Raw genomic sequence first — 24,871 nt, 5'->3', positions numbered from 1 at the left:
ATCATGGACAGCCAGAAAAGAAATTAATGGATCATTTAAAAATATCAACCTAGAGTTCTCATTAGAGGCACAAAATTAGGCTCAAAATGATCCTGCTTTGGACACATTATGTGAAGATTTAGCTTTCTGGAAAAGGGTCTAATGGTAGGAAATGTGGAAAAAAGAATTAAACAGTGAGATATATCTAGGTATCAACAGCGACTTGGACGGCATACAATCAATCAACAAACCAACTAATCTAGTCATAAAATATTTATTCAATGTCTGTAAAAATTCATATCTTAAACAATTAAGTCTTGCTTAAGCTCTGGGATACAGAGTTAATGTTGATTCCTAGTTACTGCCTGGAAAGTCCCTGTTCTTTTCCTGATACGATTTAAGTGGTTTGCCATTGCCTGCTTCTGGAAAGAAGAAAACATACAGGGTATTTTAACATGAGCTCTCTATGACAGTAATGTTACATGGCATCCAGAGTAAGTGCCAAACCAAAATCTGTTTTCTAGTTGCTAATCTTGCTCTAGAATACGAGAAGAATCCCAAATAGCTTTAAATGGCTCTTCAATCCCAGCTACTTTGATCCACAATTCATAGTATATTAAATTCTGTTTTCTTTAATAGGTCACTAGTCAAGGTGAATTCTACCGAAAGGAAAATCTTTAATAACAAAAAAAAAATCAGCTCTAGGTCTTATAGAACCTACTTAGGACCAACATGCATTAAAACAAAAAGATAATTCCTTCCCCATTTAATTTCTTTCAAATGTTTTCCTCTAATATGGCTAGTCAATATACATTTGCCTACATATCAAAACAACAAAGGAGACCTAGAAATTAACTGGGGGGGATGGACTAAGATGACTGTCTCCTCCTCCTCTTTTATAGGTAGGCCTGAAATTTTCTATAAAGCTTCTATTATTTCAGTTCCTGTCAGAGCAGCTCTTTATCCTTAATTTTCTCTCCACTTTTGTCTTCTGTCTCACTACTTTCCTTGATGATTTCTTTGTAATTATGCCACCCACTCCTTCAATTTCCCAGTAAAATCCCATCCAACCCCTGTTTTCTCCTAAATCTGTCAACTTTCACTTTGTTTTCTTCTAAATACGTCAGCTTTCACTACATTTACACATGCTCTTTGCCATTCTGCACTCTTTGCTGTTGGTTGCTCCACAAATTCCTAGTCTTGTCTCCCTCTTTCTTCCTATTTATATTTTATTACTTGTACCACCACCCATATTCTTTACTTTCTTCCTCAATACTTCCAACAGCTTTCCTGTCTTGCAGATCCATTTCTTAAATATCAAGATACGGGCAAGCTATATTCACCTGTCTAGTTCAGGTTCACTGGAATGTTGCAGCCAATCAAGTACTCATTTTAAATATTGACTGCTGTAAAGCCTTGCATGATGTCACTTGCAGTTTGTCCCTCCTCCCTATTATTTGTAATAATAGGTATGGCGCTGAATTGATACTATAAATAGCCATGGCAAAATTCTACAGGATTTTTTCCCCTAATCCCTTTAATCTGTAATTGGGTGCCAGTCATTAAGTCCTGGACCATGCTTTGGGCCCCTTCTAAAACACTGAGGTAGTTCCCTGGAATTGGGGGGATTAGGATGTTACTGATAGATTTTCCATTTCATGCAGCCTTCCGAACGTATAAATATAACCTACTCAATATCTTGGTCAAACAAACTGTACTGGAAAATAAATTGATGCAGCCTCCAAATTTACTTGAGAGGGTCAGGGGCCCCAGACCTGTAACAGTCTATTTCAGCTATCCTCCAGATAAAAGAGTATGCGTAACTACTTATTTCCACTCTTTTCTTTTGCTAGTTTTGGATATTTTTGTGCTGAGTTTGTGCTTGGATTTCTGCTACTACTATTCAACCCAGGGCAGGTTGTTGCTTAATTCCCCAAGACTTCTTTCAATCAAAGAGAAACTCTGGGATATCAAAGTAAGAGCCTGTTAAGTAAGTAATTTGATAAGATTGTTGTTTTATTTGTCTGCTACATATTCACATTTGACCCTCACTTTGCTACCTTCTTGGCAGGCTCTGTACATATTTTTTAGCAGAAGTGCTTTAACATTTCAGTTTTTAATTTTGCCAGAATGCTTCTGCCACCTCTTCTTTTCCTTTCCTGAACAATTCTTCAGTTGAGCCAAAGTCTTAAATCTACCATTTGCTTTATTCATAGTTTGTAATCAGTCTGCAAAACATGATTTCTAGGTTGCTCTAAAGTTGATTTGTTGTTGTCTGACCTGTTTCAAAGAGAAGTCCTTTAACTGCAGCTGAGTGAGGAACTGATATGGATCAATCCAACTCACAATGGTATTGTCATCACTCCCAAGTAAATCTTTCTATTCCTTTTCTCCTCTTAATTTGTTCAGCTTCCAAAATTCTGTCTTAACATCTCTTCCTGAGTATATGGCTTTCTTTTCTCTTGTAAATGACTAATAGGCAATTCCAACCTCTGAACAAATTTCTCTATAATCTTGCAATGTACCAAACCCTTTCCCCCCTCCCCACAATTCTCCAGTGGAAGTGTATTACCTGGAAGGCAGGTAGTGGAGTAAGCATCCTTTCGCCGGGCATCTTCATATTTCCAGAATTCATGATCTCCTGATTCCTAGCCTGGTATCTTAACCACTAAAACAAACTGTCTCTCTTAATTTTTAGACAAAAGTAGAATTGGGGAGGAGGGGCGTGATTGCACTTATGCAACACTAATTTATATACAAATATGCCACACTTTTACTTTCTATTCTACTGAGAGCACATTACCATAGCTGCTAGTACCCCACTTACCAATATTTGTGTAATAGTCAAAATAACTCAACCATCTCCACCTTACGTACCAATTGGTTCTCCATTCTCCAAGGTTTACCCCCTTTCAAGAAATAACAGAATACTGTCTCAATCTTCAAATATGTAGCTTCATCTATTATGTTGACAATTTTGGGTTCTCTTCATTTAGAAAACTATGCAACTCTGGAAACTTTTGGATTGGATTTCAGAGCAGATTTTAACCATGAAACTAGTTCACAATATAACTCATTCAAAGAAAACACTTGTGGTAGTGTTTTTTTATAAGGTGAGGGTGGCTATCAATTACTTTTTATAGCGAAGGCAGTAAGACTTGAAGAATGCTTTTGGGGTTGGTATCTATCCCCCGTCTTCCCAGGGATATTTCATTGTACTAGATAAATCTTACTCTAATCTGCTCATCTGTGAAGGCTCATTTTGTACATGTAGTTGACTTACAACCATTCATTTAGTTACAACAGCAGTGGACAAAAAATTATAATTGAGCCTCACATTTGTGAACCACGGTCACATGATCAAAATTTTGGCGCTTGGCAACTGGCATTTATTTACTATGGGTGTAGCATCCTGGGATCATATGATTGCCATTTGCCTCCTTCCCAGTTGGCTTTCAACAAGCGAAGTCAATAACGGAAGTTGGATCAACTTAACAACATGATTCACTTAACAACTGCAATGAATAGCTTAAGGTCCTAAAATTGGGCATGAGTCACATAGCAACTGCCTTGTTTAGCAATGGTAATTCTGATCTCAGTTGTGGTCACAAGTTAAGGATCATCTGTTCAGCGAAATGTCCCTGGAAAATCTGAAGGCAGAACACCAAGCTCAAAGGCATTCTTCTTCAATTCTCCTTCTGCAAGGCTTTATCTGTCTACAGGTACAGGAGGCCCCCATGGAACACCTCTTTCCAGACAAAATAATGTCCAAACTTTACACAGTCGCCATCTTCATTAGGTCAATGTATCATTTTATAAAGATTTAAACTTCTTAGAACTTTGTATCATATAAAATGGCTGTGAAAAGTTATAAGGAATTAATGTTTCCAACTGTTTTAAAACTTTAGTCATCTTAATAAAGATATTGCCTTTACGAGCTTTTTTCTTGTTATTACTTTTTATAGTGTTTATCTATTATTTGTCTATTAGTTAGAGTCTATAACAGAACTTACTTCCAGGTGATAGGTATATAGAAGTGTACTGAATATTTGCTCTGTTAGATCATTTAAATCAGGCTTTATTTCTGCAAATGGTCAGCCAGAAGCCATAAGAAGATCATAGAAGGTATAGCAAAATATATATTATGTCCTTTTGCTTATTATCAGTTATGAGTATGTATACACAATGAAAGTTCTAGCATGCTGATCAAAACTAATACCAATAAATAGGACCGACTTTCTTAAACCTTATATTTTTGAGGACTAGCAACATATGTGTGCATTTTCAAGTGATTTTGAACCTCATATCCCATAGTCTCTGACTACTGACTTATTGATGATGGGACTTGGGAGAACAAAATTTCCCTCTCTGTACTATTCATTTATTTGAATAATTTATAGAACTGCTCATCTCAAAGCAGTGTCTCTGGAAGGCATACAAAGATTGTCATAAAAATAATCATTATAACAATATAAACCTATGATACTTCAGTAAATAATTCCCAAAACAAAAAGACCACATCACCAATAGAGTCCACTTAACTGCCTGGTCCAAGGTTTGCAGAAACCACTTAATCTTGAAACAGTGACAAAAATTAACAGGGCAGGGCCATCTGGATCTCTGGGGAACTGCTGTTCCACAGAACAGGTGCAGCCACGAACAAGGCATGACTCCAGACACCAAAAAGATACTTAATGGAAAGGACCTAGAGATACCTGCCCTGTTAGATCTTGCGAGGCAGGCAGAAATACTCCTGCAAATAGCATGGTCCTATGCCATGTAGGGATTCAAAGGTGGTGACCAGCATATTGAACCAAAAGCCAACTAGAAATCAGTGCAATAATTTAATAATCTCTTAGATCATGGCTCTATACTCCAAGTAATGTTTCCTTTCCTGAAGGCAAGTGGGGGTTTTGCATATATTCTACCTTCTTCTATGAAAAGAAGGAAGCTAAGACAGTGTAAAGGAAATCCTGTTTTTTTTTTCCAAAAAAGGAGACAATGAAGAGGAACAGGATGAGGAAGAACTTGGATTTGTGGCTATAATGAATAATCACAAAATCTTCAAAAGCAGAACTAATGTAATTAAATGTATGACTGTGAGGTAAATTCATTTGCTAACAGACATTTAGCAAAACTAGAAACTCAGTGTTGTTAAGTGATTCTTGAAAAATTCCAAATCTCTGATTAGTGCATCTAATATGCTAAGCAAACTCTTGCTTGTAGCTGAAGTTTCTGTGAAAGTGTAACACAGACTGCCTGGTAACTCAGAAAGTTGCGTCTATAGTTTAGGAGAAATAATATGCTTGGAAACTCACAGCAATTTTCCCAGTCATATTTGTAGTTAATTAAGGCAAAGTCTCTTTCACCGATTTAAAATTCTTCTTTGCAAATTTTTCTCCACCTGGATTAAATAACTGCTTATGAGAAAAGCTGTCAAAATTCTTGCATGGGATCTCTTGATTGTTTATGTCTCTTTCATTTCTTTCCAGATGTGTGGACTCCCACTCCCAGGATTCCCTAGTTAGCACTGACTGGGAATTCTGGGAGCTGGAGTCCACACAACTTAAAGTTGTCAACTTCAAAAACACTGATGCAGACTCTGGAACAATTAAAAAAATGTTTGAAAATTACAAACAATAGTTCACTCTGTTTGGCCAAACACTGAGGTTTGCAGAAAAATGCTCACTCACTTCCACACACACAAGTTTAACAAAATATTTGAAAGTTCTGTGTTTTCTTAAATGAGGACTGCGTATGCTCAAAAACCATGGAATGGTTTGTGTCTTTGGAAAAATAAACAGAATCTTCGTGGGGGATGGAAGCAGAAATACAGCTTCTTGGACCTGATCTGTTTTGGAAAAAGGACTTGGTTTTTGAAGGATGATGGTCTGTAACTCTTAATACTTCTCAAAGTACATGCATTTATCCTGTTTTTCTCTCTGTATCTCAACCTTCTGTTTTCTCTCTGTATCTCAACCTTCTAGTAACTTAATTATATTATTGTTATATTAAAAGTGGCTGAAAGTGAGTAGTTTCCTGGGGCTGAATTCATCTCAAAAATGAGATTTGGGCTGAGTATTTCTCAGACAGACAGCTCACATGTTTCGGTAGTATCTTCTCTCCTCAGTTAGGATGAAATGATCCAAGCAACTGGGAATGGGCGTTGGTAAATTTACCTGTGAACACCCTTTCTATCTATGCTGCAAGAGAGCCCAGGATGGGGTAGACTCCTTCTTATGACGTCATTAAGCTGAGTGTATACTTGTATATAAAAAGCCAACCCCTGGGAGTATCCCCAGCTTTGGCGAAGATACTTGACAGACTGAAGAAGTGTCTCTGAAAGCAAACAATCGAATACATTAACATGCGTCACCATCTCCGGACGAACCAAGGGAGGGGCTGGGCTCTCTCGCAGTATAGACAGAAAGGGCGTTCACAGGTAAATTTACCAATGCCCATTCTCCTCCGTGCTGCAGCGAGAGCTCAGGATGGGACATACCAAAGCTTGCATGTCCATGGGCGGGTCCTCGTCTGGCCAATCACTCCAACGGTGGAACCACTCGCTGAAGAACCCGTCTGCCAAAGGCCGCCGTCACCAAGGCAAAGGAATCCAGACGGTAGTGTCTGATGAAGGGTGACAGGGATGTCCACGTGGCCGCTCTGCAAATCTTTTCCAAGGATGTCTGGGTGGCCCAGGCGGCTGAAATGGTTGCACTTCTGGTAGAGTGCGCCATTAGACCATGGGGTACCGGAAGAGCCACTGCTTTGTAGGCTTGTGCGATGCACTCCTGACCCACCTGCTAATAGTAGGGGAAGAGGCCTTGCACCCCAAGTGAAAAGGGAAAAAGGAGACAAACATGGCTTCTGTCTTTCTGAAAGGGGAAGTATGCTTGATGTAAATTCTAAGAGCCCTTCTAACATCTAGAGTATGCCACTTGCACTCTAAGTCATGGTGTGGAAGGGGACAGAAGTCAGGTAACACAATGTCTTGGGACCGGTGGAACCAAGTGTTAACCTTTGGGAAAAAGGAGGGGTCCAGACGGAGAACAACCCTATCATTGTGAAAAGTGCAAAGATCCTGCCTGATAGAAAGGCGGCCAGTTCTGACACCCTTCTGGCTGAAGTGATAGAAACGAGGAAAACTACCTTTAGAATTAGGAATTGGAGAGACACTGTTCTAAGGGGTTCAAAGGGGGGCTTTGTAAGGGTATTAAGAACCAAGTGAAGGTCCCATGAAGGATACCTGTGCACCACAGGAGGGTGTAGGTTGGAAGCTCCTTTCAAAAATCTCTTGACCAAGGGGTGATGGGACAAGGAAGGAAGCGAACCCCATGAAAGAACTGAGAGAGCCGCTACTGGCGACGTAAGGTATTGGGGGCTTAACCTTTCTCCAAGCCATCCTGAAGGAATCTAAGAACCTCTGCCAACTGGGCTGAGGAAGGAGAGAGACCCTCCTTGAGGCACCATTGGGAGAAAACCCTCCAGGTGGCATCATAGAGGTGCCTCGTAGAAGGTTTGCGAGACACCTGGATGGTGAGGATAACCCTCTCTGGGAGATTAGCCTCCCTTAGCTACTGCCGCTCAAGCGCCATATGGTCAGCTTGAGCCACTGGGGCTCCCGGATGGATCAGAGCCCCTTGGTGCAGGGGGATGAGATGGGCCAGGATCCTCCAAGGGGAAGCCACAGACGGGTTGACGAGGTCCACAAAGCAGGGCCTCCTTGGCCAATAGGGTGCCAGAAGAATTAGCTCTGTTTGTTCTGCCAACAGCTTCCATATGACCGCCGGAATGATGGGAAGAGGGGGAAAGGCATAGAGGAGACCCATGGGCCATTTGCACTGAAGAGAATTGGTCTCCTCCGCTCCCTGGCAAGGAAACTTGGTGAAGAATCTGTTGACTTGGGCATTTTGAGGAGTGGAGAAGAGATCCACCTCCCGGAGTTCCAAATCTGAGGAAAAGATCCCTGAATAGGGATGGAGGAATGGACCATTCTGCCTGGTTGACTATAACTCCTGCTCAGCCAGTCGGCTTGGGAACTGTTGACTCCGGAAATGTGATCCACTGAGATCGATAGCAGGTGTTTCTCTGCCCATAACCCCAAACGTTCTGCCTCCCTCATAAGTGCCTTGGATCTTGTTCCCCCCGTCTGTTAACGTGTGCCTTTGTGGCCATATTGTCTGTCAACACGAGAACATGGGAGCCGGTCACCGAGGCTCTGAAATGCTTGACAGCCAGAGAGATAGCTCTGAGCTCTAACCAATTTATGGGACGGGTGCTGTCTGATCTGGACCAAACTCCTTGAGCTATCTGACCCTCCATATGGGAGCCCCAACCCAGAAGGCTGGCATCTGTGGTGATTACTAGCCTGTCTGGTTCCTTGCACTGGAGCCCCTTCCATAGGGACGGGGAGAGCCACCAATTGAGGGACCGCCGGGCCTGTTGAGAGAGCAGGACCTTGATTGATGAGTGGCTGGTTCCTGCTCGTTGAAAGGGGAACAGGAACCATTGGAGCGATCGGGCGTGAAGCCGTACCCATGCCAATACAGGAGACCATTTTCCCGAGTAGTTTGGACAGCAGCGACAGTGGAACAGTCTGTTGTTGTTGAATCTGGCTGATGATCTCTGCAAGGCTTTTTCCACGATCTGGAGACAGGAAAATCGTATCGATGACTGCTCCCAAGTGTAGCAGTTTGGTCGTGGGTGAGAGATGGCTCTTCTTGGTGTTGATGAAAAACCCGTGGCTTTGGAGGCAGGACAGGGTAATTTGTAAGTCCCGATGGGCCGAGTGGATGGAAGAGGACAGTATCAACATGTCATCCAAGTAGCATTGTTTCCTCACTGGAACAAAACGGAGTAAAGCCACCAATGCTACTAGAATCTTTGTGAAGACCCTTGGAGCCAATGAGAGGCCGAAGGGAAGGGCTCAATACTGGTAGTGGGCATTCTGGTAACAGAAACGGAGAAACTGGCAATGATGAGGCCAGATGGGGATGTGGAGATAAGCCTCCGTGAGATCAATGGAAGAGAGGAGGTTGCCCTCTTGAACGCTCTCTAAGACAGAATGCAGTGTCTGCATTTTAAATTGCCTGTATTTGACAAATTGATTGAGAAATTTTAGGTCAAGGATGGCTCGCCACCCACCCCCCAGGCTTTGGGAACAACGAAAAGACGAGAGTAAAATCCACATCCCCATTGTAAGGTGGGAACTGGTTGAATAGCCCTTATGTCGAGTAGGTGATGAATGGCCGAATACATAAGGGTTCTCTTTGAAGTGTCCCATGAAATGGGACAAATCAAAAAAATTTCTGGGGGTGATGATAGAAATTCCAATTGTAGCCCTGACCTAACAGTGTTGAGCACCCAGGCATCCGTCGTTGACTCCTCCCATTTGGAAACAAAGAAGGCTAAGCGACCTCCGATGGGTGAGGAGAACGAGGTATTACTTAGAGTGATGGAAGGCATGACCCCCTGCCCCCGAAAGGGCCATTTACCAGCAGAAGGTTGTTGTCTGCCAGGTGGTTCTTAACATTGGTCCTGGCATTGAGAATACGCACTCTGTGGCCAAGGAAAGTGGGAGGTGGACTCCGCCTGAAAGGCAGCTGGGCAATAAGGAGCTGGGCAATAGTCAGCTTTTTTCCCCGAGGAGGAAAGAATTTTACGTTTATCTCTGGTCTCGATGAGATACGGCGTTAGAGCCTCGCCAAAAAGCTTGTCTCCTGTGCAGGGGGCAGAGGCCAGCTTCCATTTGCGGCGTGACTCTGCCTGCCAATTTCGGAGCCACAGAAGCCTTCTTGCCGCCACCGAAGATGCCATGGCCCTTGATGCAAATTTGGTGGAATTGAGGGTAGCATCCGCAGTGAATTTCGCTGCTGCTATAATTTTGTTAAGGTCCTGATGAGACCTGAGGTCAGAGGCAGGCAATCAGTCCTGCAGTTGGTGCAGCCATCGTAGAGATGCCCTTGTGAAAAATGATGCAGCGGTTGAAGCCTGAACAGTCCACACAGCTGCTTGGTGGTTGTGCTTGAGGGTCTGTTCGGAACGCTTGTCCTCTGGTTTAAGTACATCCTCTGGCTCGATGGGAGTGTCAGAAGAGGAGAATGATGCCACAATCGGAGTGTCTACCGAGGGCACTGCAAGGGCGTTGGCTAGGGATGTGCTGACATTGTAAAACTGCTTGTCCAAAGATGATGGACGAGGATCTGCCGAGGGGGAAGCGCACTGTTCCTTGACCATGTCTAGAAACAAAAGGGGAGAAGGCAAAACCTCCGTGTGTACTACTGGCTTGGAGAAGAGCGAGTCTTTTTGTCCGGAGGGTCCCCGTTGTGGTTCAGGTGCTGCTTCCTCAGGTGACAGCTTGGCAGTGACCAGGGCCTTGCTAAGTAAGGGTTTAAAGAAGGCTGGTTTAAAGACTAATGCAGAGGAGGGCTGATCTGGACGAGAGTCTTCTTCCTCTGAAAGATTGCGATCACAGATTTCGCCCTCTTCGCCCTCTGAAAGAGAGGAGCGACTGTGTTCAGATGGGGAGGCACCCTCTTCCCCTTCATACTCCTCCCATTCTGCCTGTGAAGAATGGACCCTGAGGTCTTGGGGTCTGTGGAAATCTCGTTGCGGAGGTAAGGAAGCCAGAGACTGAGAAGGGAGAAGGGCCTGAACTCTTTCCAGAGGCTGAAGAATCTGTTGAAAACCTTCAGCCAATCCCTGTCTAATGGCTAAGGAAACAACATCTTGGATCTCCCTGGGCCTGATATAAAAGGTAGTGGAGGGCCAAAGGCCAGCTGCAGTGGTCGTGAAGGTGGCTTCTGGCCTGATCTGGGAGGCCTGAACTCTGGAGGGAAGAAAGGAGGCATAGGGCCCAGAAGTTTGCTGGAAATATGGCCCAGACCTGCTGAAATCCTGAGGATCTAGTTGTTCTTCAAATGCCTTGGGGACCAGACAGGAGGAGGTCCAAAGGCTCCATGAACAACTTCCCCTCCCCTGGGGGGGGGCTTCTCTGGAAACCCTGATGTTCAGCTGGCTGGGAAGCCTGTCGCAGTTGCCCTCTCATTTGTTGAATAGTCTTGTTAAATTGTCTCTCTAGAGCCACATGTCTGCGTTTCTCTGCCTTCAACTCAGCCTGAGTTGTCTTCTTAGGGGCTAGAGTCTTAGCTCTGATTTTTGCAGCCGCTTCTCTCTGAGCAGTACGTTGTCTGCATCTTTTCCTTTTAGTGGGTTGGAGGGCCTGTTCCACTGGGGTGAGGGGGGAAGCTCTGCATGAGCACTGTCCTGATCCATTTTAAAATAAGCAAGGCTCAAGTGTTGAGAGAATGGCTCTCAAAAGTGCTTAAGGATGGCAGGGGGGAATTGGGTCTTTGGAGCCCTGAAAATGGTCACCGGGCCACTTAAAATGGCCGCTCACCTCGTGTCTGAAGAGACTGCACTCCAAGGTGGCCACTGCTTGTCAAATTTGCTTCCAAGCAAACTCACAAAATTAACTCACAACACCCCAAGTATGTAAATATTGAATTTTTTATAAAAAAGAGCAACTTTTACCCCAAAGCAGGGAAAGCAGGCAGGAAGATTGAGTTGCTCACAGAATCACAGATTAATTTAGAGATCTATCTGCAATTGGCTACCTGAGTCTGCACTGAAAAGCTTCAGTCCTAAGGAAGGTTCAGCTCTGCTTTTAGATTAGAGCAGAACAGCTGATGGTCGGGGGGGGAGGGGGAGGAAAAATAGCAACCTATCAAACCAGGCAAGTTGGATGGCTCGCATGCCAGGTAAGGAGTGAGCGAGCAGGGAGGGGTGAGGCCAGCCAGTGGAGTGATTTGCTGGTTCTCCGAACTGCATACTATTGTGTGTGCAGCGTTTGCAAGAAATCATCAGCTGTGCCACCTGGACAGCTGACAAGCACTGCGCTCAGGTGCACAGTGTTTGAAAATCCTCTTGTTTCCTGCTTTTTCAACCTCAGCTGTGCTGTGCAAAGCAGCTGAGGAGGAAAAAGCAGGGAATAAAGGACAGCCTATAGCCCAGGCAGGCAGGTGGGCCAAACACTGAACCAGTTTGGTTTCAGCTGCTCTTCGCAACTACAGGTTCTATAGAACCGGGCTGAACCGGTAGCATCCCACCCCTGAATATAGTTAGACAACATCCTTATATTTTTATTTAAAAAAAGAATCTAAAGTTATGGCCTTTATTTACAATAATAATTTGTCTTTTTAAAAAACCAACAATGACACCATGATAAATGCAGTCTGTGTGTCTGTGGCCTTTTGTTCTTTAAAAAAGAACCTGGGGATTATTGCCAAAAATACACTAAATACACACATCCATATACAAGCACTTTGAGTTGCTATTAAGAACACATCATAGTGCTATCAATTATTGTTTTCTGAAACTAGGTTCATGTCACAAATAATTTTTAAAGGTAGTATGCATAAAAAAGTTTATATAAAGGTTGCTATAGGAAAATATCCAGAATCATAGCTGGGAAATCCCTGGTTCAAGTTTCATCTTCACCAAGTGACCCTAGACTCATCCTCCCACTTGCAAAATGATGATTATAAAAATAATGGTTTACTACATAAAACATTCACAGAGATATTAGAGAAGTAAATAGTATGAATTATTCTGAATTCTAGGTACACGCAAAATGGACTGCCATGATAGTAGTAGTTGGAAAGTATACCTATAACCAGCTTTCCTGAGAGGATATCTTTGGGAACTTTGCTTCTAACTGTCTGTCACCTGTTGGTAATTCCATCAGAATGCAGCCAAGTGAAAGATGGGATTGTAAAATTACTGGTTTTACTCCTTTTAGTGATTTCAATATGATATAGATTTTAAACCTTGGATTGTTGATAACTGGACACTGGAAAAAGGATTTTTCAATAAATCTACTTTTGCTGTATTTCTATTCTGCCGAGCAATAAGTTCCCTAATGATTGTATTTATAATATCTAAGTAAACATGCATGTGATTCAATTGTACAGCTGGCTCAATTATACACATACAAAATGTATGCATCTTCTCCAGTAAACTCATATCTTCATGTAAATATATCTATCCAAATCCTAAATTCAGAAGTTCTTATTTGAGTAAAACAAGGACCACTTCAGTTACAAAATACTTCCAAAAAAATTATACAGGAATTTTCTTCAGGTTACTTTATAAATGAACTGGTCCTTATTTTACCAGATAATAACTTCTAAATTATTTTAGGATTTGGATAGATATATTTACATAGAGATATAAGTTTACTGGAGAAGATCCATTTGGAAATTAAAAAGATTTTTCAAACAGTGCTTTTATTATGATGCAATAACATAAATTTATTTCAATATATGGAAACCTTTTAAAACTGTAATTTACTTACTTGTTCTTCACTCTATTATTTACTCCACTGAAAATTTAGAAGATTAACAAAGGTTATCATTAAACTGCATTTACTTTTTCAATGCCACTATCATATTCTCACAAATATATTTGATCAATTATAGAACAATGAAAGAGTTGGATGGCAAAATTCTAATAACACAGCATGTAACAGTAACGTTTATTGTGGCTATGTTCCCTCACAAAATGAAAGACTGAAAGCCCCCTACAATGAGATATTCCCCCCGTAACAGAAACAAAAAAAGAATCTTGAGGTGCATCAATCTAAGTTTTGTGCATTGCATCGAAGTGAAGATTTTCACCACAGCTGTTATTCTCCACAAGAGCCCATCCTCTTGCATTCCCTTTGAAAAGCAGGAAAGGGTTTTACAGTAAATGCAGGAGTTTGTGCTTGCTGGGAACTGTTTGGGAGACACGGAAATAGCTGCTATCAGATTTGTTCCATGCATACTGTATGCCATTTGAAAATGAAGCATAAAGACAAGAAGCAGAGCCAAATGTTATCAGTTGCCAAGAGTCTGCATACTACTGCCACGTGAAATGGGGGGAGGGGGTGTCTCAGGTGCATACAACTTTGTAAAATATATTATCAGTGTAAAGACCCATTTCAAACAAAGAGAAGGATGGACTGGAGAAGAAGGAGAAACAGGAAGCAAGGAAGGTGAAAAGGGAAGGAATGAAAGGCAAAGAGAATCCACTTTGTCTGTCTGCCTGAATTTTCTTTAACGCTTTACTTTTCAAAACAAAAGCATCAGGAAATGATTTTAGCTCCCCATAACAAAGAATGTGAGTAGAAATAGTGTGTGTGTGTGGTGGTGGTGGGATGTCACCTGATTGCTCCAAAAGCAAAAATATTACCAATAAAAAATGAAGAGACACTTAAGAGGCATTAGAGAGATAGTAAAATAATAGGCGAACAGTGAGTAGTCCTAAAATGTATCATAAGCAAGAATGTTTGTCATGCTTGTCATGATATGGAAAGTTACCACTCACAAATGGGCTTTTTTTCACTAAAAGCATTTCAGAATTTCCCACTAGGAAATACTGAAATGCTTCCTACTCCTTTGTTATCTTTCCTGTGCTAGGCAAATATTTTGTATTTTTGCAGGACTTTTGAGCCTTTCATTTTATCTCACACTTTTTAAATGGCTTGATTCTCTATGACAGTGATGGCTAACCTTTCTGTCCTCGCGTGCCAAAATGTGCACAACACATGTATTGGGGTCGTACATGCATGGGGGACCCCCCATACCCCATGCATGTAGGACCCCCATACGTGTGTTGTGCGCCTTTGCGCATGCGTGCACGATCCCCCCATGCGCAGTTTCTGCGCATGCACATGCAATCCCCACGCACATGTTTCTGTGCATGTGTATGCGACTCCAAACGTTTCTGCACATGCGGGCGTGTCTCCTGCACGTGCCCCGACCCCCACACATGTGCGGCAGCTACCCGACGATCAGCTGGCATATAGGTGGTGCATAAGCCTGCGCAGTAGACCTAGTCTGGGGCAACAGCTTGCATCTCAGCGGAGATGGCTCTGCATGCCACTTCTGGCATGTGTGCCATAGGTTTGCCATTATGGCTCTATGAAATTAAGCAATTATCCATAAAGAACAGAATTGTTTTAATAGGTCAGCAAAACAGGGATTGTATATGAAAAACATTTTTACCTTAATATGTCTAATCTAAGTGTAGGACAATATACATTTTGTTCAAAATGGGGTGCTTCAATTATTTTATACTTATTTCAGACTCAAAATAAGTTATTTCAAATTTAAGAATTATTTTGGGTTCAAAATAGATTTCAAAATTATCAAAACAGCAAATGCAAAATCACTGCTTCAGACTCAAAATGGGCCATTTCCAATTCTATACTGTTCAAATTTGAACTCTTGTTCACCATACACTAATCATTTGCAGAAAAGGGGTAAATGGAGGATGCCCCCGATAAAAAATTATCAACCAACTGAAACAGAATGATAAAATGGAACATAATAACAAGTGTGCTTTTTAAGCAAAGCAAAAGTGTGAATTTGGTTTTTCACTACAACTACACATTTGGCCTGCAGACACATTTGCTATCATTTATTTCTTTCCACAAGTACAATTACTGTATTCTATCTGTGATCTCTTTCCCAAAAGATTCTCTAGTCAAACCGCTGTAAGAGACTCATTTCTGCTTTGATTCTTCTGGTATTTGTGTTCTTCTCAATGTTTTCTACACACACACAGTATTCTAGGTGTATGGGATATAGAAAAGGTTAGGAACCCCTAGAGGAATGACCTTTTGCAAGGCTTTAAAAACTTTATATACCCAGGCCTGGAGCTTAGAGTGTGTTAGGATCCCCTTTGGCTTTACTATTTGTTAATTATATGGCCTTTGTCTATTTATTTTCTGGAGGTTTTTACTGTTTTATTGTTTTTAATAGTTTTATAGTTTTAGAATTTTAAGTCGGAGCAGTTATAGAAGTTGAATAAATAAACAAATAAATTCCAATATTTGAGGGGCTGCTTCCAATATTTGAGGGGCTGTCACAGGGAGGAAGGGGTCAAGCTATTTTCTAAAGCTCCTGTGGGCCAGACAAGGAATAATGGATGGAAACTGAACAAGGAGAGATTTAACTTGGAAACAAGGAGAAAATTTCTGACAATGAGAACAATCAACCAATGGAACAGTTTGTCCTCGGAAGTTGTGGGAGCGCCATCACTTGAGACTTTAAAGAAGAGATTGGACTGCCATTTGTCAGAAATGGTGTAGGGTCTCCCGCTTCGGCTAGATGACCTACAAGGTCCCTTCCAACTCTGATTATCTGTATCAGTATCTGTAAATAATACAAATTTCTCTTCTTACTCCTGGAAATCTTTTGTATGTGTTGCCAAGCAGGCTTCATTTCAGTTCTTCCTGGAAAACATTTTTTTTAAATTCTTTTGTAAATTTCAATATAGAATAGGATAGAAACTAAAATAGCCCAGATCCCCAACAAAGCAAATCTTGACAGAGTTACAGCAAAGAAATGGAAACAGAAACTTTTGCCTCTCCTCGTTTGTCTTTCTTCAACAAAAATGACACCTGCTTGACTAATACGACTTTTGGTTTTTGCTCTGCGCTTTGGAAGGCGCTACATCTCAATCTCATCTATGGGAAAATTAATATGCTACTCTGAAGTCCAAACAAAAAGCAAACAACAAAGGGACAAGTAATTTTAAAAATCATTAAGATAGAGGCTGCTGCAAATGTGTCCAGTAGATCTATATGGAGAGGCTGAAAAACAGAATGGCAAAACCAGACATCTCTGTGGTCAATCTTTTCCAACCTAGTTGCTCCTGTCTCCAGCCTTGTAGTTCTTGCTCCTTTTCAGGCAGAAATGTAAGTTCACCTGGGGCTGAATCTCTTTTATTGTTAAAATGTCCTATTTTCTTTAATGAAACTAAATTCACACAGGGGCTTTCTGATAAAATTTTAATACAAAACCTGGTTAATTGTTAATGAAACAAACAAATTAAAAAAAAAACTCCAGTCACAATATCACAAGAACAACATTACACAGCAGCAACAAAATAATAAATTTTACAACATCAGAAATACATAAACAGAAAACCAGCTGCCAGAGATTTCTGGAAAGTCACCTGGCACTTAAAGAGGTGTTGTTAGGGAGGGCTTCTGAAGAAGAAAAGTCTATAAAAATGACTTGCTTTTTAAAAAAAGGCCTCCTCTTGGAAGATTCTGGAAAAACATTATTCACCAAGGATACTTAAAACAAGACTTCAGATATCAAGCAACATGCACAGGAGATATATGGTCAAATCCCAAGTCACTTTTGGATTTGAAATGGTGTTGCCTGAACTTTGCAGCAGCACTTTCATAGGTCAATTCATAAATCACACCTATCCCTAATTCTCTTTGGTTGGCTTAGCCAACACTAGTTTGTTGAACCAACAGATCCAAATTTCTTAAATCGAATGAAAGTGTTTGCAAAATAATAAATTATCCATTCATTAGGGAGATTATTTACTGTACTGATCTGGGTGGGAAAAATCTGTCACATTATTTGATTCCATTCCTCTCGATGCAAAGCTGTAACAAATTTATTCATTCTCACAACATATTGCATCTGTTTGCAAATCAGGCAGACAGGTTTTTTCAAATGCCAATGGAATGCCTCTTTCTAAGTTTGATCTAGTGGTTAGGGCACCAACTAGAAACTGGGAGATCATGAATCTGCCTTAGCCAGCTGGGTAAACTTGGGCCAGTCATTCTCTTTTAGCCCAACCCACCTCACAGGGTTGTTTTTGTGGGGAAAATAGGAGGAGGAGGGTGTTCATTATGCAATATTTATTATGGTTTTAATAATTACAGATGTGCTTATCATGCAAGATTCTGTTATTTAAGATAATGAAAGATGCAAGGAGTATGGAATATAATTATACAAGCATTTGAAAGACTATTTCACAGCTTTATGAGACACCCAGTTTTCAAAAGACATTTCTCACCAACCTCAAGTTCAAATTTGCTCTTGCAATTTATGTAAGACAAGAGTTTCAGGAACTTGATCTGACAAAACTAATTCTAATTTTTTTCTTCAGATCAAAATAACAAGAAAAATAGTTCCCAATTATGAAACTTTACATTAAATTAGGGAATTCAGCAGTCATATTTTTCTGTCCCAATTAAATTTTAATTATTATTATTTGCTTTCACAATAATGGAGGTAACTAGGTCTGTCAGTGATGTGGCATTTTTGACAGGATGAAATACTATTTTCAAGTTGGTGCTTACCTTCATACAGTATATTTTCTTCCTTAGGTGTTACTGCTTTATTTATATGCAAACATGGGAACATTAAATAGACAAGCATCCTGATGAAGCCTCATGGGAATTACTTCTAATTAAATATACAATGTAAGTTATTTTTACTTTTATTTGTACAATAGCCAAAAATTGACATCATAAGCACTTTCTGAACTTTTTCTATCATTTCAATTTTGTTTCTACACATTTACCACACCATTTACTATTTTATAATTTCCTGTAGATATCTCCCTTCTCAATATTAGTCGTCTGCATATATAAGCTTTTTTTAAAAAAACCGCGCACACAAAACCCACAGAAAGCAGTGCATCATTACAGACACCAAAAATATAATTTTAAGTCAGCTGTTGTATGTGTCATCAAAACTCTACAGAATGATCCAATAGCTAGGAATTGTGTTAGGAAAGGTATATTGGATCTGTCAAAAGAAAACAGTAAAACAAAGGGGGCATAACAGTAGAATTTGGCATATAAAAATGTAATACTTGTATTTTGCAAATGCCAAGGAAAGTTTGTAGGATTATTGGCAACCAAACTGATAGTCACAAGAGAGAGTAACTCATATTTAGCCAATTACATGTACATAAGCAAAAGACAAAGTTAATGGGGCTTCATTGTTGCTAAACTTGATATTAAGGACCTGGAAGCACAAGATCTACCACACTTTTAGATATGGAGTGGAATAAAGGGGTCTCAGAACCGTCTAGTCAATAGATATAAAGCAAAGTAGTTTGGAAATATTTGGACTAGATTTCTAGAGCTGAGCACCTTTGAGATACAGCTTAGAGCAGAGATTTCTTCAAGGGCCACATCAGCATTGTAGTTCTCTTTTGCGAGCTGGCAATGGCGGGGGGGCAGTGGTGAGGCAGCAGGGGGTTGACCTCCTGCAGCGCTCTGACAGCCAAAACAGGGTGTGGGGAGACCGCCCGCGGCTCCGTGTGCCTTGTTTTCATCCTCCATGGCCTCCTGCAACACTTGTAGTTTTGAGCAATGACTTCCTACAACACGAGCCATTTTGATCCCATTTTTTAGCCTGTTTTCAGCCTGATTTGGGCCCATTTTTGGCCTGTTTTGAGCCCATTTTTCATCTGTTTTCTGCCTGTTTTCAATCCTCTTTGAGCCCATTCTTGGCCTGTTTTTCAGCTATTTCGGCCCATTTTTCAGCCTGTTTTGGGCTTGTTTTTTTGGCCCAGTTTTTGCAGGCAGAGTGCTGCCAGATGCTATGGAGTGTGAAAATGAGATGTGGGGGGCTGCATGCAGCCCATTTTAGCTGCCAGATGCACCATGGGCCGGTCCCTTGATATTTCCAGGCCAGCCCCGCAGGCCAGATTTCAGCACCCTGTGGGCTGGATCCAGCCCACGGGCCTTGAGTTTGACATCCCTGGCTTAGAGTATGTTGTGAATCTAACCTTTAAGTGAATGAATGTTTTATATCTATATGCACAAATACCTTTGATTCCCTTTCTATCCGTCTTTCTTTTTAGATTTTATTTTTATTATATACATCCATCCAGCCATCCAGCCATCCATACACACATACATACATATTGCATAGTTGTTATGAAGTCCTGGGATTCTTGAGTAGATTATATCAGGATACAGTTTTACTTAAATAAATACTTGTTTGTGAATTTAGGAGGGGGTGGAAAATAAATGGATGATAAGGGAAGGAAAATACAGATTGATTTTGCATAGTAAAATAATGTAGTACAATATAAAATTATCCCTTTCCCTCAATTTTTAGTACAGGTACTAAAGACAGACCCAATTCAATCAAAGTCACCAAAGAAACTATGAATATGATGTAGGAGCAACGGCTTTCATTCTCTCATTACTAATAATATTAACCATACTCACCAGTTAATATTGAAGATACGCCATTTGCAAGTCCGAAAATAATCACAACAACTAGCCATTTAATAACACATTGTCCATAATTTATTTAGTTCTTTTTTAAACCACTGAATTTGCTTTGCCACCTTCATATGAGAGAGAATTCAGTTCCAAGTTTTATTATGCTTTCTGGAAAAAGTACAGATACTCTTTGATTTACGAACACAATTGAGCCCCAAATTTTTGTTGCTAAGTGAGACATTTGTTAATCGAGTTTTGCTCCATTTTACAATCTTTTTTGCCACAATTGTTAAGTGAATCACTGCAATTCTTAAGTTAGTAACATGGATTTTAAATGAATCTGGCTTCTCCATTGACTATCAGAAATGTAATCATATGACCCTTGGACACTGCAACCATTATAAACATGAGTCAATTGCCAAGCGTTTGAATGTGACCATGGGATACTGCAATGCATTTAAGTGTGAAAACTGGTCATATAAGTCACTTTTTCATTGCTGTTGTAACTTCCTATAGTCATTAAATGAACTGTAAATTGAGGGCTGTATTTCTTTTTCATTCTGAAACATCAGCATTTAGTTTCAATATAGGATTTTAAATTATGACATTGTGGAAGAGAAGAAAACCTTCTCCCCAACCCCCTTATATCTCTGTTTTATGGTTAATAAACTCTTAAGCTATTTTTTGTAGGGTAATCTATGAACAAAAAAGTTGCCTTTCTTATCCCTTTTAACATCTGCTAACTAGAATGAACGTTGTATTCAAGATGCAGTCACACCTAAGAGTTTTATCAGGGCATTTTTTTCCTAATGGTTCTTAGCATAGAATTTGCCTCTTTTATAGCAGGTGACCTGTCCATTTAAGTTTCCTTTCCAAGATCAATCACTGCCAGCTGGAATCTATTAACCTGTATGGTGCATGTATCAAAATGCATCACTTTGTTCTTGTTGACACTGAATGCTATTTGTTATTTTAAAGGAGGAATATCTAACAATTTTTCCTATCTGATCTTGGAGGACATGTTTCCTTAAATTCTATACAGCTGGTTGTCAACTTGCAACCATTAGTTTAGCCATCATTCAAAGTTACAATGGTACTGGAAAAAAATGACTCACAATTGATCCTCGCAGTTATGACCATCACAGCATCTCCATGATCACATGATCAAAATTCAGATGCTTTGCAACCAGCATACATTTGCAATGGCGAAAGGCAGATCCACTTAATGACTGTGTGTCTCACTTAATTGCATTGGTTTGCTTAACAACTATGGCAAAAAATTGTAAAATTAGGCACGACTCACCTAACAACCACTTTCCTTAGCAACATAAATTCTGGTCTTAATTGTGTTCATAAGTTGAGAGCTGCCTGTACTCTAAGGAGAGTTTCTTGGATAGTAGGATCACAGTCATAGAGACTTAAATTCCACGAAGGAAAAATCATGCTATTACACAGATGTCTCTTAAAAAGGAAAAAATGAAACAAACCCAGGCAAGAATCAGCACAATGTCTCCCTAGGAAGCTCTAAACTATAGGGACCGCAATCAAAAGGATTCTCTGTCACATCCCAAGCAAAAATTCATTAAAACTGATGGGAAATTCAACCAAGTGCATGTTTTACAAGCAATTGTCGTAGAAGTAGGTTGACTGCTATATAGAAATTATTTTCAAATGATGCTTCGATATCAGATGCTTTTCAAACTGATGAGTACAGAAACTGAAAAGCAGAACCATGTTTTGAACACAATTCAACTATTTTATTGTTCAGCAGAACTATATTACAGATAGGCAACCAGATTAAGCTTTAATTGAATTTGGTGATTTCATATCATTTAGCCAATCAGTATTTTGCACTAGAAATATGGGAAACTTTTGTGTCTCATATCCCATATTGCTGAAATATAATCCCCAGGAATTGAAATGCTCAACTAAGTTTTGAAAGCACATGGAAACTACAGTCTGGTAGTCATTAGTAGACCATCACCTCTCCACACTTGCATTAAAGATGTCATTTTGATAAAGAGCTTCTTGTCAGAAGACTTGAGTTGAATATGGCTCCAGATTTTCATAGTTGGTAGGCCTTCTGAAATTTCAAAATCTATTCATAGCAGAGCCAAATATATCTAATATTCTTTATCTCAGCCAAATAATCTGCTACCTCTTTACTCTGGGCAAAAGATGGAAACAAATTTGTTCTGCATTCATGACCTTTAACAAGTTTAACTTGTTCCAGACAGTCAGGCTTTTATGTCAGATTATAATGGATTATGCCTAGAAGATATATTACTATTCTCTATAAATGAGGTCCTAACAAGGATTCTAGTCTTACTTTTGCTTTAAATTTTGCCCTAAGACAATGTTCAGATATTTGACACTGCAAATGTCATGTGATAGAATAGCCAAACAAGTATGATAAAACTGAATTACCTGTACACAGAGGAACAGGGCCTCTATTCTCAATAAGCAGCCTAGGAAGTCTACACTCCTGAGCATTTCAGGCTAAGAAATGGTTATTGTAGAAGTTATGGTAGTGGATCAATAATATTACCTCCCCTGAGAAGTATCAAATTAACAAATAAACATTTCTATTTCTTTGAAAAGTCTTTCCCCATCTTTCTTGTCCTCAGTTTTCTTATAGCTGGGATAAGGAATGGTAATTCTTATCAAATCTACCTTGCACAGTACTCAGCTCACCAATACTTTAGCATACTTTAGAATATTTTTTATAATTGAGCAGCAAAGAAATTGAAGTAATAAATATAAAGAAATGAACCTGGACTTCTTCTGAAATTCAAATTCAGGTACTTTAACAGCATTGCTTTCAGCCAGGGATTCAGGGTGTTGCAGTTTTAACATATCTGGAGTTATGTTATAAGAAGTCTGCCTTAGAGAAAGAAAGGAGCTTAAAAATGAGAACATTTCTCGCACTTCATTTGCACTTGAAATTGTTATAAAGGTAACTGAATAACAGATTAAACCAAAACCCTATTCATAGAACACAGTCAAAAGGGCTCATTTTTTTTCCAGAATGCTCAAGGTTTTCAAAACAGTTTCAAGTCTTTGAAAATTCATTAAACCACCTTAGAAATAAGCAGGCATTCCCATTTCCCCCATCACCATACAGGTATACTAATCCAACTAAGGCTGTGAATATCAGTAGAATACTAAAAACTGTATTAGCAAGCAAAGGCTATTTTGGAAACAAAGTAAACATTCCTCAAGATTTCTAAATCTCACTAGATTACCCAGTATTGCATTGGAGTTTTCTGTAGAGTAACCTTGTGCCCAGTCTTAACCTGTTGAAGGACTTGTGAAAACAGAAACTTCCTGTCATCTCTCTGGCCGCACACCAGAACTCAATTTAGCCAGCAGTGTCACAAGTCACAATGAATGATCAGTTTTCTTTGTGAGATTATAATATGGGGTAATGATGAAATCTTCAAAACTCATGAATAGATAAGCCACAATTAGTGCAAAATCCTAATCTTCTGGTCAATTTTTGCCCATTGTTGGGGACGAATAGACTTCAACTTTTCTATATCAGCAGTTTGCATAACTGTATATTGTTTATTTTCCAATTTCTTCATTATCTCCATAGGATATGAAATTTTTCCATACTGGTGCACATAGCTATTTTTTTTAGAATAACTTCACTCAATTCCTATTCAGCCAGATTTTTGAAGCACAACTCCCATCATTCCTATGGGAATTGTAGCCAAAAGAAACAAACAATACAAAACCCACCCATCCTTCCACACCATACATATTTACTGGCTCCCTAAGAGGGTAATGGCTGTCAAGGTCCTTTAAATTGCATCATGGGTTCATCCCAATTACCAGAGCTTTTCCTACTTGGCAAAACCAAATCAGTCAAGAAGCCACCAAGCGCCCCCCCCCCCAGCTTTCCTCCAAGATCAGTCACAGATGACAGCTCTGAAAGCTCTGTTAACTTCTTTTCATTTCAGTTTCCACTGCTCTTTCCCATCCACTTACCCTTTCTTCCTATTAAAGCTCCAGAAGTGAGTTGAAAGACACTTCCAATCAACGTTATCTCTAATTTATACAACGGAAGCCATCGATTCGAAAGTAATAGTTTGGGATAAAAGCATCTTTTTAATGCATCAGAGATGCGCTCTAATCGGGGAGGGGCACTTTGCACATGCTAAGAGGCAAGATCTCTTTTAGCAGAAGTTAAGATTTGACAGTCTCAAAAAGTTCGTTTCTATTGTTGATGGCTCCATCCCGTCCCACCTCGCCCGTACTCCTTCCACTACCAACTCATCTTTAGCCTACCTTCGACCTCCCCAGTATCACTTAGCCACTACAGAGCCGTTCGCCTGTCGACGTCTTGTTCCTACTGCTTCCCGTCGTAAGCTTGGTCCTGCCCCCCTCACCCGCAGCATCAAAGCTACCCTCCGTTAGCGAACCAATCGCTTGCAGTTTCAGCGGACCTTTCACCGGAGGTGCACGAAGCAGCCAATCAGCATGCGCCGCTACTTTTATTATTCATCGGGCTGTTCCGGGCTCTACTTCCTCCTCCCGCCGCTTTGCTGGAAACCCAGCTGAGTTCCGGGCAGTGTGTGACGTAGACGCCTCCGCTGTTGACTTGTTTAAAGAAGGGGGAGGAGAGGAAGGAGGATTCAATTGCTCCGAGGCTTTTAATGGGTGTGCGTGAAGATCTTAGGGGCGGGGCCGGGACGGGCGTGGGCGAAAAGAGGGTTGGATCTCCATATTCTCCAGGTGGGGGCGCAGCGTCTGCCGTCCGCGGCTCCCCCGAAGGAGTCTGATCCGTGGGGATGCAGTCAGCGAGTTCGGCGAAAGCGTGCAAAAAGTAGCAAACAAAAAACGTTG

The 24,871-nt window shown here is 40.5% G+C and overlaps 1 protein-coding gene across 4 annotated transcripts in view; it reads right to left on the bottom strand.

Annotated features, from left to right (window-relative positions):
* Positions 1–24,456, bottom strand: part of STAT3 (signal transducer and activator of transcription 3) — a 62,184-nt gene extending 37,728 nt beyond the window's left edge. The window contains exons 1-2 of one of the 4 annotated variants that reach the window (XM_026669851.2): positions 24,314–24,386; positions 2,552–2,647 (exon numbers count right to left, since the gene is read on the bottom strand). The gene's annotated coding sequence lies outside the window, so the exon portion shown is untranslated. Of the gene's footprint in view, positions 1–2,551; positions 2,648–24,013 lie in introns of all 4 variants that reach the window. The other 3 variants (XM_026669850.2, XM_087945514.1, XM_087945513.1) reach the window with 3 other exon arrangements.
* Between the last annotated feature and the right edge of the window lie 415 nt (positions 24,457–24,871).

Source organism: Notechis scutatus, chromosome Z, assembly GCF_049901735.1.
Source record: "Notechis scutatus isolate UNSWTSFEM ecotype Mainland chromosome Z, rNotScu1.2, whole genome shotgun sequence".
Taxonomy (NCBI): Eukaryota; Metazoa; Chordata; class Lepidosauria; order Squamata; family Elapidae; genus Notechis; species Notechis scutatus.
The sequence above is the reverse complement of the archived record's forward strand: the minus strand, read 5'-3'. Positions and strand labels throughout refer to the sequence as shown.